At 42.8% G+C, this 20,614-nt stretch overlaps 1 non-coding gene across 1 annotated transcript; it reads right to left on the reverse strand.

The window, feature by feature from the left end:
* Nucleotides 1–20,180: 20,180 nt before the first annotated feature.
* Nucleotides 20,181–20,287, reverse strand: LOC141637088 (small nucleolar RNA R71). The gene has a single exon (XR_012541650.1). It is a non-coding gene; the product is annotated as a small nucleolar RNA R71 (small nucleolar RNA).
* Between the last annotated feature and the right edge of the window lie 327 nt (nt 20,288–20,614).

The following is a 20,614-nucleotide window of genomic DNA, read 5'->3' on the forward strand; positions in this document are numbered from 1 at the left end:
GTAATTCATCATTAAATCCAACCTAAATCCCTTATAATCTCATATTTGCGGGTTTTCGTCATTAAACTCAATCCGGGCTGTAGGAATTCGATTTATTCATATCGGGTTTCTGGAATTCGATCTTTGATATATTTTCATCAGTCTTTTATCATATCCGTCATTAATTTGTCACTTATTCATCATATTTAACCTATTTCGTTCACCCATGTCACTAATCAATCTTTCATTCATGTAAATAAATTCGTCTTAATTCCGTCTCATCCATGTTTTATTGCTTTTATGACCTTCATTCACATGTAAATAATGTGTTAATCACTTCCATCCGAGTAAGTATATTAATTAACCATTAAAATTACCAATTTACATTAACGATTTGCACTTCCGGCTTCACAGCCAGAACTCACCCTTGGAACAGACGCAACAACTGCTGCACCTCTTCCAAAGAGCGCAGTCCTGCTGCGCCTGTTCCAGGTTGATTTCTGTCTCTGAACTCCGTTGTTGCTTGACCTAGTTTAATTAGTTTACGTATAATTGACTATTAACCGTATTATCACCCACTGATCTGTTCGTTAATTCTTTCTTTTATTCTTTTTCTCAAACTAACCCTTTTAAAGGTATTTTCGACATAAATCAATGAACCCGATGTAATTATTGTTATTTTTCATTATTGTAATTTTGTTTATTGTATTTATCATTGTATCTTGTATCATTTGTGTGTTTTCACATGTAATTGAGCATTAAATCCTACCTCGACATTAATTATATGCTAAATTACGTGTTAACCGACTTAGTCTATTCTTCACATGCTAGGATTCAAACTTGGATGTTGCATTGCATGCATATAATGGACGATATATAGAGTATAGATGATGTCCCTAATCATTAGTAGAGGCCGCTATCGAGGCGGGCGGGATTAGGTGCTCGATCAAAAGAGCTTCCTAATACGTAACCTCACCCCTTACTCCAGATCTCTGTGAACATCCGTGTTCATTGGCATCCACGAGAGTCATTCTAGACATAGAATGCTAAGGGTAACGATTGCTTAGTGTTCATTTCACTACTTTGTATCTTGACATGACACGAGGTATTCGAACGGTTCCAATTTCCCATAAAAATTGGTGGCGACTCCACAAAATGCAAACGTTTGTTCTCTCTCCCAAGCACCCCCGTGGGCCCATTGTCCACAATTTGGCGACTCCGCTGGGGATAATACACTTACGTGTAGCCAAGGGTGAAACTTGAACAAGGTTAGAGAATAGTTTGTACAAGGCAATTGTCGATTTTCAGAACTCGGTCTTCCTAGATCGTTTCATTCGGCCTTCCTAGGCCCAACCCAACCCATTCGACCAATCGTCCCGTCTAAACTGTCCTAATTCTTATTTGGGCCTAAGGATGGATAGCGATTGACGTCATCCATACCATGATGCTTACTCTTGTTTGTATCAAGGACTTTCTCTACTTGAGAAAATGGACTAGGAATCGGCCTTACTCTTGTTCGGTACGAACCTCTCCACAGACTTCGGGTTTGATTGTTCGGTATGGCAACCCACCCTTTAAACCAAAACCCTTTTAAATGTACTCAGCATCCCGTTATAATGTTTGTATGAATGTTTGTACCTTACGTGATCACCATTTCTAAACGAAACCATGACAATTTTTGTAAAAAAAAAAAAAAATTAAAATCCTTTTTAAATGAAAATTTAGAAAAGGCCATTAATTAGCGCAAAACCCAGTCAAAACTCTGTCCGTTTGTCGAGTCAAAATTCGGGCCCAAGCCCATTTCAAAACCTCACTTCGAGTCCACTCCTACAACTACACTATAGTTGACTAGGATACACATTTTCAAAACTTTGTCTTTTCTTCAAAGCTCACTCAACACAAGTGGCACACACCCACTTCAAGAGTCAAATTATTTCTTCTCTTAGCAAGTGTGCTAGAATGGTCGATCGTGTTTTGATTCTTCGTCGATCTCTTATCCAGTTTTCAAAATGCCTGAAACAAGTGACGTTAACTTCAATCAACTTCAAGATGGTAATGATCGAATCCTAGCCGCACTAGCTCAAATCCAAGTTACCCAAGATCAAGTGTATGATCGCCTTGACACCATCGAGGGCCGGATCTACGCCGTAGAAGGGAGGTTGCCTCCTCAAGAAAGTGAAGTAGTGGATGACTTCATGAGTGACTTCAGGGATGAAAACCCTCTCATGGGAATGACTGCAGCTGAGAAAAGACTCCAATAATTAGAGGAGCAATTGATGTATCTTAAGGGGGATGACATTTATAGGGAGAATAATCGCATGTGTGAGGCCGTCAATTCCAAATTGCCAACCAACTTCAATATGACGGATATTCCTAAATTCAAGGGGCACGAAAACCCTTTGAACCACATCCGTGCCTTCAAGGATTACATGTCTATCAAAGGCATCAAACCCGAGATATTCTTAAGGATCTTTCCTTCATCTCTTGACACCATCCCAAAGCAATGGTTCTACTCTTTAGAACACAAGAAGATCGCTACTTGGGAAGATGCCGCAATCGAGTTTTCTAAGCAATATGCGGATTATGCCGAGATCCAAGTTAACATGCGCACCTTAGAGGTTCTTACCCAAAATGACAAAGAAGGATTAACCGACTTCCTAAGTAGGTGGAGGAAGACTAGTACCCAACTAGTTGAACGCCCGGATGAGGCTACCCTTGTGGAGAAGTTCGTGGACAATCTCAAACCCATCTATGCCAATCATTTGAGATGCCAAAACATCAAAACTTTCAAGGACTTGACCGTACTAGGAACAATGATTAAAGATGACATCCGTAAAGGGCTCTTGTCCAAAACGGTAGGTCGAGGATATCAAGGCTCAACTAGTCGTTCTTACGGCTCCACTAGCAAGACTGATGAAGTTAACCTTCTTGAGCCATCCAAGAAAAGTACCCCACCAAGGAAATTCACAAATCTTGGGGACATTTACTCCAACGCTCTTAAGAGGTTAATGAAGCAAGGCAAACTCCAACCCATATGACCTACTCCCGAACCTGAAAAGAAATCCAAGTTCTGGGACGAGAACTCGTACTGTGAATACCATAGGGGCAAGGGGCATGACACAGAAAAATGCTACAAATTGAAAAATGTGCTTCAAGATATGATTGAAGATGGTCGACTACCAATACCGCCGGGAGGTAAACCCAACAACACTCGAAACCCTCTTGGGATTCTAGTGATCACAAGTGAAGAATCTACCTTAGATTGTTCACACCTCATTTCTCTAATTGAAGATGACATCCACGCGATCGAGAATGAAGGGTTCTACTCTACCATCTCCCCTACCATTTCCGACTTCATCACATAGGCAAGGAGTGTGGATAGGCAAGTTTGGGAATTGGAAAATGTGGTGACAACTTTACATGACCCCAACGCGACACCTAAAGAGCATGTGCCATTAATCTTCTCTCAAAATGCCACTATGCAAGAAATAGTCGCCGTAGTTGATAAACTAGTAGACCAAATCACACGACTAGAAGACGAGATCATGAGAATGAGAGAACGAGCTACAATCAATGGAGTATGGGCCGATGATGATGAGGGCGAGTATCTCATTGAAAACTCCCTAGTCAAAGAAATAGTCCAAAATGGTGAAGACCAAGATGTGGACCACCTAACTCGTTCAGGCCGTCCATATCAAAATACTACTCAAAATGGTCCAACCAACGTTGTCACACCAAATGATAACAAATATGACTCCACTGATCACTTGCTCAAGCAATTACAGAAGACGAAGGCCGATCTTTCAGTCTGGCAACTAGTAGCAAGCTCTTTCCCACATCGCCAAGCTTTACTGCAAGCTTTGGCCAAGCTAAGTGTAGCACATAACTCCACACCCGAAGATGTATACAACTTGGTCTTCCAAGAATCACCAAAGCTAAGTAATCCTATTACTTTCTCAGACGATGATTTGCCACCTTTTGGCGCTAGTCACAACTTGGGTTTTTACATCACTGTCATTTGTCTAAAGAAGAATGTGCCAATGACCTTGGTAGATGATGGCTCCACGGTCAACGTCATACCCCTCAAAACGGCATACAAACTAGGCATGAAAGAGTCGGATTGGATCCCTACCAATCAAGGTGTTCACGCATATGATGGTACACGATGAAAGGTAGTAGGACTCGTTAACCTAACCATAGCCACAACGCCGATTGAGCGAAAGGTTAACTTCCAAATAGTGGACATTGAAGCTTCCTTCAACATACTTCTAGGAAGGCCTTGGATTCATGCTTCCAAAGCGGTGACCTCCACCCTTCATCAAAAGATCAAAATCCCACTAAATGGCAAAGTGGTGACGATCACTTCGTCACCCATCAAGGCAATAATCGAAAAGAAGTCGAACAATCAAGTCCTTGCGGATCCAGTATATGAGCTTGGGGGCTTCCAAAGCATAAGCGTCATAAAAAGTGAATTGGCACCCTTATACTACGATCCCTACTCCAACTTGGTGGTCAACCACATACTCAAATCCCAGGGATACTTCCCTTGAACGCCTTTAAACCCAATCCGAAGAAACACCTTCACACCCTACAAGGAAGGTAACTAAAAAAGGATACCACTTGGACTAGGGTACAAACCCACCAAAGAGGAAGTTCTCGAGATGCTTGCTCAAGTTCAAAACCGTAAGTACGTGGGAGTCCAAATGCGACCCTATCTCCCTACCCTAAACGGATACTTCGTTAAGGAAGGAAGTCTAGAACTCTTTCACGGATTTCCCGAACCTTGGCACTATCTCGAGAAGAAGCTAGCCGGAATCGAGATCTTTCACGATTGCTACTTCATTCCTTCAGAAACGGTTCCTACCGTCAAAGTTCGTCAAGCACCTTGCTTAGACGAACAAGTTGTTAGTCTATTGTTTGGAGAACATCGATTTGTTAGAGCCGCGCAGGATGAGATCATTACCATGATACTTCAAGACGATCACTTCAACCCTACCGCGTTAATCACAGAAACAAACGCGAATCAACAGAAAGGATGGAGAAAATCAATCAAGTGGACCAACAATCAAGGAAGACTCTTCAAGCTCACCACTGGAGAAGGAGAGATGTTCAAAGGAGAACCAGAAGACGATGAATTCGAGTCAGAGTCGGAGTCGGAGTCAGAGTCTAGAGAACTCACTAAGGAGTCTCCTCCTGTCGTCATCCCCATTCCCTTTGTTTCTCCTAGCTTAGCCTCAAGTAGTAACAGTAGTTTGGAAAATTTCCCAACCACTGTCCCTTTACCTACACTGACCACAGATCAGATGGCTTCTTTCTTTCAACTTTTCCCAAACTTTAATATGAATAAATCAGGTACTGCTTACTCTTTGTGTTATCTTGATTGCAATTCTGTTTACGATGATACTTAGGATGACCAAGACCCAGACTCAATTTAAATACCTCCCTACGTAGCCAAAGAAATACTACAGGAAGGGGAAGGGGGACCAGTAATAGAGAATACCGAACCCATCAATGTAGGAACCGAACTAGAACCCCAAGAACTTAGGATAGGGACTACCTTGAGCTCTACCGAAAGGGCCGACTTCATAGACCTCCTACACGAGTTCAAAGACGTTTTCGCGTGGTCCTACAAAGACATGCCAGGGATCGACAGGGATATCGCCGAACATAGAATTCCGATTAAGCCAGGTTTCAAGTCTGTAAAACAGAAGCTTCGTCGAATGAGAACAGAATGGGCTCTCAAGATTAAGGAAGAAGTCGATAAGCAATTCAAAGCCGGGTTCATCAAAGTTTCCGAGTATTCTGATTGGGTAGCCAACATAGTACCTGTACCAAAAAAGGATGGGAGAATCCGTATTTGTGTTGATTTTAGAGACTTAAACAAAGCAAGTCCTAAAGATGACTTCCCTCTACCACATATTGACATATTGGTGGACAATACTGCAGACCACGCATTACTATCCTTCATGGATGGGTATGCGGGTTATAACCAAATCAAGATGGCCATAGAAGACATGCATAAGACCGCCTTTGTCACTCAATGGGGAACCTATTGCTATATGGTTATGCCGTTTGGGTTAATCAACGCCGGAGCTACATATCAACGCACCGCAACTACACTCTTACATGACATGATGCACAAAGAAGTTGAGGTATATGTAGACGACATGATTGTCAAGTCCTAGGATAGAGAGGGGCATATTGCGAACCTTCGCAAATTTTTCGCAAGGCTACGAAAGTAAAACATGAGGCTCAATCCTCAGAATTGCGCATTCGGAGTAACATCTGGCAAACTCCTGGGATACGTCGTTAGCCAACGAGGTATAGAAATAGACCCTTCCAAAATCAAAGCCTTAATCGAAATGCCATAACCTCAAACAGAAAAAGAAGTCAGTGGATTCCTGGGAAAAGTGCAATATATAAGTCGATTCATATCGAAACTCACCATGATTTGTGAGCCTATCTTCAAGAAGCTCAAGAAAACGGATCACACCATGTGGGATGATGATTGTCAAAAGGAATTTGATCGAATGAAGGAGATATTAGCTAAACCGCCAGTGCTCGTACCACCTCAACGAGATCAACCTCTTGGTTTATATCTCACGGTAACCGAAACAGCCATGGGCGCCATGCTAGCTCAAACCGTAGGAAAAGAAGAAAGGGCTATCTACTACCTTAGTAAGAAGTTCTTGGAGTACGAGTGCAAATACTCACAACTCGAAAAGACATGCCTCGCTCTTGTGTGGGCGACGAAGAAGCTACGCCATTACATGCTTAGCTACTCCGTCAAAATATACTCCAAAATGGATCCAGTCAAATACCTCTTGGAAAAACCCGTCCTTAACGGACGTCTAGCAAGATGGACTTTGATGCTCTCAGAGTTCGATCTCAAGTACGTGCCCCTGAAAGTTATAAAAGGGCACGCCGTTGCCGAATTCTTTGCAGAAAATCCCATCAATGATGCACAAACAATAGACACTTGGTCATTTCCAGACGAGGATATACTCCAAACTGATGTAGATTCCTGGGACCTTTACTTTGATGGAGCATCAAACTTAAGAGGATTTGGAATAGGAGTGTTGCTCATTTCTCCTGAAGGTGAGCATACACCAATCTCTGTCAAACTCGACTTCGAGGTGACAAATAACGCTGTAGAATACGAAGCTTGTCTCATTGGACTACAAGCGGCAGTGAGCTTAGGCATTAAAAACCTCCGAGTACATGGGGATTCATCTCTGATCATCAATCAAGTTACGGGATCTTGGAAAATCCGAAGCGAAAGCCTAGCACCTTATCAAGCCAGAATAGACCAAGTTGCCCAATTCTTTGATCACGTGACATATTTACACCTACCTCGGGAAGAAAATCAATTTGCAGATGCTCTTGCAAAACTTGCATCTTTGATTAATATGCCAGATGACATGGTAGAAATGCCTTTATGTATCGAGTGACGGTCAGAGCCAGCTTATGTCCACCAAATCACCGATGAAGAGGAAATCGCACAGGAACCCTGGTTCCAAGCAATCCTAAATTTCAAGCTCAACGACACCTATCCACCTGATATGGACAAGAGTGGGAAAACGTGCTATACGCCTGCTAGGTTCCCAATACGTTGTCATGAAAGGAGAGTTGTACAAACGAACACCTCTTGGTGTAATCCTACGTTTCCTTGATCATTCACAGGAACGGAAAGTGATGGAAGAAATTCACGATGGAGAATGCGGTCCTCACATGAGTGGGCCCATGATAGCAAAGAAGATCACATGCTTGGGGTATTATTGGACCACAATGGAATCCGATTGCATCAAATACGTAAGACATTGCCACAATTGCCAAATCTTCGGGAATGTACAACATGTCCCTCCTTCATTGCTCTATACGATGACATCTTCTTGGCCATTTTCTGCCTGGGGAATTGATATAATCGGGAAGATAACCCCGGCGAACAAAGCGGTCACAACGTTTTATCCTAGTGGCAATTGACTATTTCACCAAATGGGTAGAAGCGGCTTCCTACACTAGTCTCGCGGCTAAAAACGTGGCAAAGTTCATACAAAACGACATCATCTGTCGATACGGTTGCCCACACGAGATCATTAGTGATAATGGATCACATTTCCAAGCTGAGACGGAGCAATTGCTAGCCAAGTAAAAAATTAGGCATCACCACTCTTCGCCCTATAGACCACAGACTAATGGCGCGGTAGAGGCAGCAAACAAGAACATTGTCACAATTCTCAAGAAAATGATTGACAACTATCGAGATTGGCCAAGCAAGATACCCTTTGCTTTGTGGGGATATCGCACATCTGTTAGGATGCCCACTAGGGCCACCCCTTTTTATTTGACTTACGGCATGGAAGCTATACAACCAGTCGAGTTAGAAATACCATCCTTACGTATCTTACTCGAAAGTCAAATCCCGGAAGCCGACTGGAGGAGGGATAGATATGAAGAACTCATCCTCCTGGATGAACGTAGGCTACGCGCCTTGAATAATGTCCAAACATATCAAGCATGTATCAAACGAGCTTTCAACAAAAGGGTTAGGCCCAGGAACATCAAAGAAGGAGACTTAGTACTCAAGTCGGTTAGAACTCTTTTACCTGTCGATCCACGGGGAAAATTCAAACCTAATTGGGCCGGGCCATTCCTAGTCAAGTCCATAGTCCCAGGGGGTGCGGTTAGGATCACAGACCTAGATGGGAATGAGTTTTCCAATCCGACAAACCTCGACCAACTAAAGGGGTATTATGCCTAGAATAGGAACAAAAACGCGCCTCGCGTAACCTCACGTGTTGCTCTTGTGGCACTAAATAAACGGCCCCTGGCCAAGCTGAAATAAGCTAATGTCACTCTGCTCTTGCATTTTGACAAATTTGTCATCCTCATATCATCAAATAAACTAAATTTGCACCTTAAGAGTAAGCAAAAAGCTCATGCTTACTTTCTAAAGTTCATTACAAGCTCTTGCTTAGAACAATTATTCTTTTACATTTACTCGAACTACGCGCAAGGGTTTGATTTCATTTTTTAATGAATACATAGGCAATCCTTCACAGGATACAACCCATTGTTTCAAAATGTAAATAGAAGGACATTTGCATTGCATTTGGAATTCGACAAGAATAATAAATAGAAAATCACAACGGTTTCATAACCAATTAACCTTTTTTATTTCATTCATTTTTTAATAATAATACGCTACATAATAATAAAAAAATAAATAATAGGCTAGGATTCTAAAAACCCCACCTTTTTATTACAACAATAATAATAATAATAAGGACTTGGGCTATTCCTCCATCTTCCCTTTGCCCTTGTCATTCATGTCATACTTCTTGTCGCGACCTCGAGTCGGACGCTCTTGCGCCACTTCGGATCTAATCATCAACGGTCTTTCTCGAGGCCTAGACTTCCCACTCTTGTCAATCACTTTATCCACGGCAGGAGAGGTCCTCGGTTTCTTCGAAGGGTGAACAACTCGAAACCCGGCTTCTTTCTCTCCGTCAGTCAAATGCTTCTCTTTCTCTTTTTCCACCTCGCGCACCTTGTAGTCAACAGGCTCGCGCTTCCTCAATCTCTCGCGCTCTTCCGGAGTAGTAGCTTTCCTCCATCGCAGATTAGAATCCGACACCCATAAGGCATTAGCAGAGGAGTTCAAAAACCACACGTTTCTTTGGGCCCATTTAATGGCCCACTCCCTTCGACTCTCAGTAGTAAGCGCCACGGAAGTCTACGAGACGGTATCAACCTTCAGGATCGTCTGCTTTAGTCCAACCTGTCTCATCAACCTCTCCGGGAAGATGCACACCATGAATTCCAAGCCAGGAATGCGCGCAGATCGAGTAGGATCCAGGGAAGATACTCCAGTGACAGATTTGAGGTGCCACCATGGTACAATCCACCTAATCAAGGGGCCATCATCACTCTTCAGTTTGTTCTCCCAATAATTGCAGACTCGAGCGAAGTTCACCATGTACAGCCTAGTCCTCATTGAAATTGAACAAGCATGATAAGAAGGAACATGAACTGGGGGATCGATCAATCGAAGGCGCTCCATAAGCCAAACCTACCAAAAACAGGTATTAGACATAAAAAAAAAACAAACAAACAAAAAAAAAAAGAAAAAAAAAAGAAAAAAAAAGAAAAAAAAAAGAAAAAAAGAAAAGAAAAGAAAAAGAAAAAGTTCTTTTACCTGCAGAATAACGGAACTTCCAAAAACGGTAGGTCACGGTTGGCTTTCCTATTATCTAAGCCCAACAGGATCTCTCCTAAGCATAAACAAGCTGCGCTGGAGCGCAGCTCCATTTGCTCAACTAGGCCCAGAAGATGGGGATCACCTCTCAAGTCTTCATCAACATGCCCTTGGAGGACAAACACATGCAACAAGCAAAATCCAATTGCCCTTCGCCTAGCAACATAAGAAACAGTGGGGTCGGCCCTATTAATGAAACGGTAATGAAGTCCAACATTCGCACTCCCTTTGAGGTCACTAAACGGTCCACCTCAATTCTAGTCAATCCAAGCAAGTCTCTAAATTTGCTCTTATACCCTTGCGAAGTAGAAGGAATGGCGGGCAAGTGTTCCGGGTCCCACCCACCGATCGCAGCAATTTCCTCAGGAAATGGGCAAATGTCGCCTCCGGGGAAAGCAAAAACATGATAATTCGGGTCCCAATAATCAAGACAAGCATCCAAGAACGGTTTGACAACCTTGATGAGCTTCAAACTCAACAATGATCCAAGATTATAGGCGCCCATGTCGTGTTTCTCCATGTTGGAAAACTCATTAGTCCACTCTTTTAGGCGAATCTCCAAAGTATTCATGATGAGTGATTATATTAAGACTTTTATGTAATAAGACAAAGAAGAGACGGAAGAATTGTGTGAATAAAAGCTCTATCAACGTCTCTATTTATACTAAATTATGTTTCCTAAAATCTGCCAGAGCAGACACACCTGGGAACAGGCGCAGCACCTGCTGCGCCTCTTCAAAGGGACGCACTCATGTTTGCGCCTCTTCCCACTAGGTTTCGTGATTTTCCGCGTTGGATCTTTCCTAAATTCCTTGACGAATAATTTCCTATTCCTACGGGTTATTATTTTGGTAAATACGTGGAAATTGCCATATTTCGTGTTTCCTAATTCCGCGGGCACGCGTTTTGAGACAATATCAACATTTTCGGCATTTTACCACACTTGAACGTAATTCATTTTAGGAAATAATTTTCATTTGTAAATTAACTCATTTCAAAATTCATATATTTATTTCACTTATATATATTTCTTTTTCTCATTTCATTTCTAACTTATAGGTTTCTATTTTTTTTCTTTTTTTAGGGGTAACCCTCCCTACCATCCGGTCACTTCCGGCAAAATTTTTGCGGCAAAATTTTTTGTATTTTCTCTTGCATTTTTTGCATTCCTTTGAGTCATTCGTTTTGCGCTAATTCAGGCCGTGTGTATATAGAAATATATGATCTACGTGATTTCTATGTAAATTTCGGCAGCATGACGGCATAAACCGTCATCTACCAAACCTGTTCAAAGCTAACCTGCAGATACAAGCAACACAACCCAGCAGCAAAGGCACTCAGGCCATTATATATACAACCAAAAAAGGGAAATGTACAACAAACTGGGGGCTCGAGCCCCAAGCAAAGTCCAAAATGTCCAAAATGAAGGTCCAAAATGTACAAACGTGCAAAATACAAACAAAACTAAACAAAACTACTGCCGGTCGCCCTCTAGCTCCGCAACTCTTGCCGCGAGAGCAGCAACCTCGGCGTCTCGAACCTCGAGCTCCCTCAACAAGCGAGCCGTCTCCTCCCGAGACTGAGCCAACTCTCGCTCCAGCTCGCGGTGCCCCTGTAAATAACAAAATTGGCTCATGTCAATCATTTCAGGTAATTACAAGAGAAGTCGAAAATCAAAATTCAAAAATGAAATAGACACAAGGTTCATACCTGACGACCTCGACCGCCGACAAGTGCCTCGACGGCAGTAGCTCGCAGACGGTTGGCCACCCTCCATAACGCCACGAACCGAGACGGCGTTACCTGCATTTTCAAAAAGAAAATTCTCAATATTTGAATAAGTTCAATCAAATGTGTTCTTACAAAAAAATTATACAAATTAGAGGCTCACCCTCCGAATCAGATGCTGCCAATCGTCCAGGCCAGCATCCGTCACAGCCACGTCAAAGTCACGCAGCTCGGAGATCGTCGTCCTCCCGGTCACGTCAGTGTACCCGAGGGTCTCGGGGTACTCTGGGGGCTTGATACCCGCCGCCTCAACCTCCTACAAAGTCAGATGTTTCTCATTAATCAATGATCTTTCATCCTATTCTCAAAATCAAATAAAGGAGAGTAAAGATGCTTACCACAACCGGCCAGTACGCCAACCTCCCGTAGAGGAACGCCGAGTAGTCCTCGCCGACAAGAAGGAGGGCGTCGCCACCAACACCAGCCAAGTCAGCCTCCCTCTCAGCCTTAGAAGGCTCCCTGAACATTGTCCTAGGAGGATCGATGGGAACCGTCAATACATCCCGGGAGCACTGACGAGCCAAGCGCTCGCCCAAGTACCACACAGGACCCATCGACGTCCTCAACAGCAGCCGGCTCGAGCTCCTAGGACGAAGGACCTCAGCCACAAAAGGAGGCACTACAGCGTACTCCGCCCAAGGCCTGGGCACCCACTGAGACAAGACAAACAAGGAATCATTCTTATGATCGATTAAAGGCAATATAGAAGCAAATGAATATAAGTGAGATGCTCACGCTGTCCAGCTGAAGAGCGTTCACGTCCCGCCGGTAAACACCGTGAGAGGAGCGCTTGCTCCTCGTCCTGCATATCACCCAATCCCTCATGACGGGATAGGCCTTCTCCAGCACCAGGAGAAGTCCCCTTCTCCATCAACTCCGGACGAACCATGGCCCTCATGAAGCGGATGAGGACCGGAAAACCAGCAGTGACCCCGTCCCAACGCCCTAGGGAGCTCAGGTCAAAAATGAAGGGAAAAAGCTTCGTCGACAGCCTCTCTCCCTTGTCTCCGAGGTAGATCGAAGACAGAAACCACCAAAGCCAAAAACGGGCCCTCTGCTCAGCTGTACAGGGAGGAGGAGCCGTCTCTTTCCCGTCAATCGTCACCAGCGCCGAGGTCTTCCCCGCAAAGTACTCTCGGACATAGGAACTGGGCACCAAACCAGACACTGTAACAGCCTTCGGCGACAAGTTCCAGCCGATCAACCTCCTAGCCTCGGCCGAGTCCACCCTCATGGTAGTCTCCGGCCACTCCACAGCCTCAGTCCCAGACGGCAGACCAGGAATCATGCCGTAGTCCTCCAGAGTGACTCCCACCTTACCGAAAGGCATGTGAAAAGTGGAAGTCGTGTCCCAGAATCGGTCCAAGAAAGCGCGGACCAGGCTAAGGTTAGCGCGCAGCTTCCTCTTCGCGATATCCCTCCAGGCCTGCACCAAGGCACCAAACGCTCCACGCTCGATCATGGCGCGCTTCTCCGCTGACAACCGCTCATAGCACTCCATCGTTGTCGTGTAACCCGGGAACGACCTGATGTTCCCGGCCTCCTATTGTGATTTGAAACAAAAGCTATCTTTAGTTTTGAGTGAAATTTGGGAAAATATGACCAAATGAAATGAAAGAAGATGAGTGATGAGTAATGAATATTACCAAGCTCTTCACCGTCCTGTAGGACAGGTGACCCTCTGCAGCCCAAAGTAAGTGCCTGCTGTCCCAGGTCTCAGCCCACGCTGGTGCTCCCCTCAGCTGACGACCTCCACGTCCAACGTTGGCCCTCCGCGGGGCCTCCTCCCCCTCAACAGCCTCCTCCTCGCGGACCACGTCCCCAGCAGCCATCACCGCGACGGTGAAAGCCTCCTCCAAAGCCTCCTCGATGGTACGAGAAGGGTCCACAACAACGTCTATCTCCATGGGAGCTCTCCTAGAAGTAGAAGCCTCATCACCTGCAACATTAAAGTAAATTTAGGCCGCGTCACGTGACGACGAGCCTTAGTTAAGGGATTTTCGAGCCTTCGGAAGCCCCAAAATCGCTCTTTTCTCGCCATCTTTGGCCGCATTCTCACAAACCCGATCACTCATGTGGTAGTTAAGGTCAAGTCAAGCCTAAGTTGAAGCCTAGTCATGGGTTCGAGTCGAAATTTCGGCAGTATTTCGTTATAACGGCGATTATGCCCTAGAAAAGCGTCCTGAAAAAGCCGTCACAAACCAAAATTCCAAGATGGTAGGAAGTTTACCCATCATCCAAGGATCCCAAATATCAAGTTTCATCGCAAATGGGCAATCCTAAGGCTATTTTCGAAGCAATTTACGGTTTAGCTGTGAAACCGTCTCAATTTCACTCAAATGCTCAAAACTCAAGGAAAATTCGAAACAAATACATGGTTATGTTCCTTATACTACCAATTATCCGTTTCTAATACCAATTTTACAAGGCGAATGCATTTGGGGGAAAAGCCCCAAATTTTCGAATCAATTGGGTTGAAAACCCTAATTTTTTCGATCCAAATTCACCCTTTATAGAAGATTAATGCAAGAATGATATACATACCTCGATTAGTCATGATGAATGCAAGCTCTTGAATCAAATTTTGGCGGAAATGGTTAAGATTTGAGAGAAAAATTGAGGGATTGTGTTTCGAACAAATGAACTTAAACCCTCTGTTTATTGCGTTTTTACGCAGAAAAGACACCCCCAGGAACAGACGCAGCAGGCGTTGCGCCTATTCCAAGAGACGCAGCTCTTGCTGCGCCTCTTCCTGGTGTTCCCTCCATACGAGTTTTCAAAAATTCGTTATGAGTTCGTTATTTGTGGGCCCATCATTGGCGCGCCTCTTCCTCGATGCCATTTTATCTTTTTTGATCCGTTTGACGATTATCTTTCATTCGGACCCGTATTTCTAAGCCAACAGCAGACTATCATACATTATACATCGCTTCCAAGACCTTGTTTGTCACAACGATCGGGTATTTCTTCACAGGTGTTTCGACATGCCTTCATTATATTCCCCAACGAGAGTAAGCGGATAATCCCTCTCGAGACATGGAGATAAGTTCCCGATTATGTTCCCCAACGAGAGTTCACGACCTACAGTCACTTCCTCTCGAGACATGGAGATCAACATCGACCCCGAATTCTTCCGAAGTTTGTTTGAAGCTGAACACGAACAGATTTCTCCCAGCAGTTCCAGACTGTGTCCTGCTGTCTTTCCTCAAAATCATTGTTTCCTTATAATCATTCAGATACCCCTTTTTTAGGATAAACCCTTCATGTCCTTCAGATACCCTTTTTCAGGATAAGCCTTCATACCTTCAGACACCAAGTTTTCTTCAGACCAAAGAGTTTCGTCGAAGCGTCTTCAGTCCCGTTTCGTCCGGAAGTCTCAGGTATGGTCTCTTCTTATGGCTGGCGAGCTTCCTTACGTAGTCTAATGGACTTTAAACGACCCTCCCCGGAAGTCGACAGTCTCTAAAATGTTCCCGACGACAGTTCCTTGGTTCAGACCCCTTGAGCCGCCTCGCGTCGCCATAGTCGTCAGGTTGTAATCTTCGATTGACCTCATGGCTATACTTTGACTTTCGCCTTGTCCAAGCCTTAGTCAAAGTGGGGGCTCTGTAGATACCTCATTTCTACACTTCTCGCAAACCACCCGGTGATGAATAGGCCGCATGTTTGGTACGCGGAACGATTTGTGACAGTTCGTAAGTTCACCGTCAAGTGATTGCTCAAACACTAATGTCTACCTCTTAGTTGTCATCTACGCGTCGATACGGTCGTTTTGACAGTAATTAGAGTACATTTGGAGTTCGGGCCTAAAACCGTCTCCATTTTCTGACAGCCGTTTGATCCCGAGTCGGAATGTTCCGGATATTTCTATTCAATATTTTATAAATATTTCACAATCTTTTATTCTTTGGTAAACAATTTCCCGTAATATTCATACAAAATATTAAGGAAAACCAATTTATTCCGTCATTCCATAACAGTAACACGGAAATCTTTCTTCCGCAGGAGGAAACCACTTGGGAATAGACGCAGCAGGTGCTGCGCCTCTTCCAAGAGACGCAGTGACTGTTGCGCCTCTTCCCAGGTCCTTTTCTGCGTTTTTTCTCGTATCTTTTTCATATCTTTCCGAGATTCACTTCCAAAGTCTCTCCGAAAACCCTATTTCTTCACGTGATTAGTATAAATAGGAGCCTTCGCTCCTCATATTTCTCACGCGAGTGTCCGCCCTTCTCTTCTCCCTTTGCATTCTAGACCTTTGTTCTTACTTTTTCGCGTCTACGTGCTTGAACATTCGACCACGTAAGCTCGGATCCTTCTGAGTACCAGCCTCGTTTGCATGACCGGCCAATTTTACCAACTCCACATCAATCAACTTAATTAATCTAATCGTTTTCCTCTTACGGGGGCACTTTTGTCTACATTCGAGTCGAGCATCTCTAATCGATAACTTAGTTCATCTCGTTTCGTCAAACATGTAAGTCTGAGGGTGTAAATCTCTCTTTTATTTATTGTTCTTTACTTTTTGTATCATCATTAATGTAAGGTTTATGTCGAAAACACCTTGTTCCTGCTTTAAAACCCTTTTTACGGATTTCCAGAAGACAGACCGTCGAGAAAGGACGCAGCAACTGCTGCGCCTCTTCGAAAGAGCGTAGTTCCTGCTGCGCCTCTTCGTGAAGCTGCCACAGTTCCTGCTTCCTTTCTTCTTCATTCGTCCTCTGTAATTCGTTCTTTGTTTGTTTTCGTTTTTTTTCGTTAATTCTTTGGTATAATCATGATAATTTCACATGTATATTATTGTTCATCATTAACACGTGTAATTCATCATTAAATCCGACCTAAATCCCTTATAATCTCATATTTGCGGGTTTTTGTCATTAAACTCAATCCGGGTTGTAGAAATTCGATTTGTTCATATCGGGTTTCTGGAATTCGATCTTTGATATATTTTCATCAGTCTTTTATCGTATCCATCATTAATTTGTCACTTATTCATCATATTAATCCTATTTCGTTCACCCATGTCACTAATCAATCTTTCATTCATGTAAATAAATTCGTCTTAATTTCATCTCATCCATGTTTTATTGCTTTTACGACCTTCATTCACATGTAAATAATGTGTTAATCACTTCCATCCGAGTAAGTATATTAATTAACCATTAAAATCACCAATTTACATTAACGATTTGTAGTTCCGGCTTCACAGCCAGAACTCACCCTTGGAACAGACGCAACAACTGCTGCGCCTCTTCCAAAGGGCGCAGTCCTGCTGCGCCTGTTCCAGGTTGATTTCTGTCTCTGAACTCCGTTGTTGCTTGACCTAGTTTAATTAGTTTACGTATAATTGACTATTAACCGTATTATCACCCACTGATCTGTTCTTTAATTCTTTCTTTTATTCTTTTTCTCAAACTATCCGTTTTAAAGGTATTTTCGACATAAGTCAATGAACCCGATGTAATTAATTTAATTTTTCATTATTGTAATTTTGTTTATTGTATTTATCATTGTATCTTGTATCATTCGTGTGTTTTCACATGTAATTGAGCATTAAATCCTACCTCGACATTAATTATATGCTAAATTACGTGTTAACCGACTTAGTCTATTCTTCACATGCTAGGATTAAAACTTGGATGTTGCATTGCATGCATATAATCAACGATATATCGAGTATAGGTGATGTCTGATGTGACCATAATTAGCGCATATTTAGCCCCCGAATTAGCCTTGTTCCCATGCTTTTTAGTGCATATTTGGGTCATTTCTTATCTTTAGTTCTTTGTTTTGCATATTCTTTGAGATTTTGATCCCTTGGTAGGAAAGGAGTAAGAATCTTGCATTTTCATGGCAAAACAAGACTAAATTGATCGAATTCAATGACCAAGGATCAAGGAGAGATAAGATTAGAAGGCCTTTGTACATATGATAGTAGATGAGCAATGTTGAGAAATGATCCTTGAGTCCCCAAGGAAATCCCCAAGGAATTTATGAAGAAAAGGGAAGAAAAGAAGAAGAAGCCTTGCTGAGGCACAATCCGTGCGGATTGTCCCCAATCCGGCCGTCCTCCAGCTGCAGAATCCGTGCGGCTTTCCACCTAGACGCTCGGATCCCACCTCCACAATCCGCCCCGATTCTCTTGAATCCGCTCGGATTCCATCACCAGAATCCGCCCGTCCCGACCCTAATCAGCCCGGATTCCTCTACAGCGCGATTTCCTCTTCTCCAAGCTACGAAGAAAGAAGCCCTTCCTTCGGAAAATACCGGCTCCTCCCTGCTCAATCTAAAAAGTGTAATTACTAGTTTAGCCCTTAGTTAACCCTAATGCATCCTCCCTAATTTCCACTATAAATACCCCATTAGTCTAATTAGAGGAGGATGTTATTCTTATCAACAATTAGAGTAGTTAATACCAATCAAATCTCTCTTTAGTTTTGTAATCAACAATTAATCAAGTCCTAATACAAGTTTTATTTCCTTAATCTCTCTTTTGTTCATCCTTTATTTTGGGTAATTGAAGATTATTTGGGTTATTATTGGGAGATTGACAACCTCTTAATCAAGCATTCAAGTACTTCTTTTATCTTTGCTTTATTATTGGAATCATTAGTAGGTATAATTCTCTTAATCCCTTTTAATTATTGTTAATTACTTTCATTTACTCATCATGTTTCATTTTGTTGGTATGATTGACAACCTTGCTAGCATGATCAACATGATAATGAGTGAGTAGTCTATTAGCTAGGGTTAATGGGTGATTAGGGGAAACCAACATGGGGAATGATTCATGCTTAAATTAATATGCTTTCATGTTTTATTTTCTTGCTTGTTTTGATCTCAACTCATGCACATGTTATATTTGATGAAATACTAAGCCTATGAATCCTTGCATTTACTACCATCTTCTATCTTTTCAATGAGACTTGTAAGACATAACCCAACTCGAGTCTCATTAGACCATGCATGTTGTTGAGTAGGGAAGATTAAGTCGACTTGTAGGTGTTGTGCAATCTAATCAATTCGGCTCTGGGACCCAAACTTTCATAGGATTGTAAGATATAACCCAACTCAATCCATCACAACAATAATCGCTTGCTTATAATTTGAGAACATGTTTGTATGTTCAATTCCCATGATTCCCCTATGATCCCATGACACCCTAGTGCTTTTTAATCAATTGTTTACACCCCTTTTAATTCATCTTGCTAGTTTATTTTCATTGCTATTTTAGTTAGTGACCTTCTACATCAACCCGATTTGTGACACCCCCAAGACACCACTAGTTTCAATAGAAATCTCATTTCAATACCCGTCCCTTGGGATCCGACCTTTACTTGCCTCTTTACTAATTGTAGAGTTGTTTGTGAAGCTATAAATTGTGTTTTGATTCGGACGTGACCCAACGACCATACCTTTAATTGTGAACACGAAACGGACCGACCAAAAATGGCGTCGTTGCCGGGGACGGTGTTTGTTTGATTTAGATTTCCTTTTTATTGTTATTAGTTGTGTCTTTCTTCGCCTTGGGGAAGTAAAACTCCTCAAGGTTTGTTCTAATTTTTTTCGAGTTGTTTGATATTTTGCATGTCTAGAAGGTCACAAGGTGATTTGTTACCTTTTGACCGTGAAATCGAAAGAACCTTGTCGAACAATAGGAGACTTGTTAGGAGGAATTTAAGAGGTATTAGAGAAGTTGTTCAACCAACTATTGAGTTCGTCAACCCTTTCGCAATAGAAGGAGAGGAGAACCCATTACACAATACCCCACAAAATCAACCTACAATGCCTAAATTCTCGTCACACTCCGTACCCACCGAGGAGAACCTACCAAATGGTACTCCTACACCGCAACATCTAACCGGAAATTTTATTGCCAAATCCGCCGTTATCCAATTAGTTGAAAGGAGCCAATTTGGGGGGATGCCTAGTGAAGACCCTCATTCTCATATGGAAACCTTTTGCGACTATTGTGATGTAATCTCTCAAACGGGTGTGACTCAAGACCAAATTAGATGGGTCTTATTTCCTTTTTCTCTAATCGGCACTTTGCTAATGGTTGAAGGGCCTTGACAAGGCCACCCTCGGAATAGATTCTTGGAAGAAGTTGGCTCTAGCTTTCTACAAAAAATTCTACCCACCGGAGAAGACTAACATGCTAAGAGCTCAAATTACGGGTTTTAAGCAAAGGGATGCAGAATATTTGTATGAAGCTTGGGAGCGGTTCAAGGGAATTTGTCGCTCATGTCCTCACCATGGACTTAGCGAATGGTTTTTGGTACAACAATTTTGGAATGGTCTATATGAGGATTCAAGGAACATTCTCAACATGGGATCAAATGGAATGTTCACCGAAGTTGATGACAATCAAACATGGAACAAGATTGTGGAAATGGCGGTCCATAACTCACAATATAGTAGACCTTGCAAGGCCACTAGAGGAGGAAAGCATGAAGTGGACTCCGTTACCCAATTGGGTGCTCAACTTAGTGCTCATATCGACACAATCAATTTGAAGTTTGAAAAAGCTATGGCTAGACTTGAAGAAGTCTCAAAATCACCAAAGCATCATGTTAATGCCATGACGGC

The sequence above is a fragment of the Silene latifolia genome, chromosome Y, assembly GCF_048544455.1.
Source record: "Silene latifolia isolate original U9 population chromosome Y, ASM4854445v1, whole genome shotgun sequence".
In the NCBI taxonomy this organism is placed as follows: Eukaryota; Viridiplantae; Streptophyta; class Magnoliopsida; order Caryophyllales; family Caryophyllaceae; genus Silene; species Silene latifolia.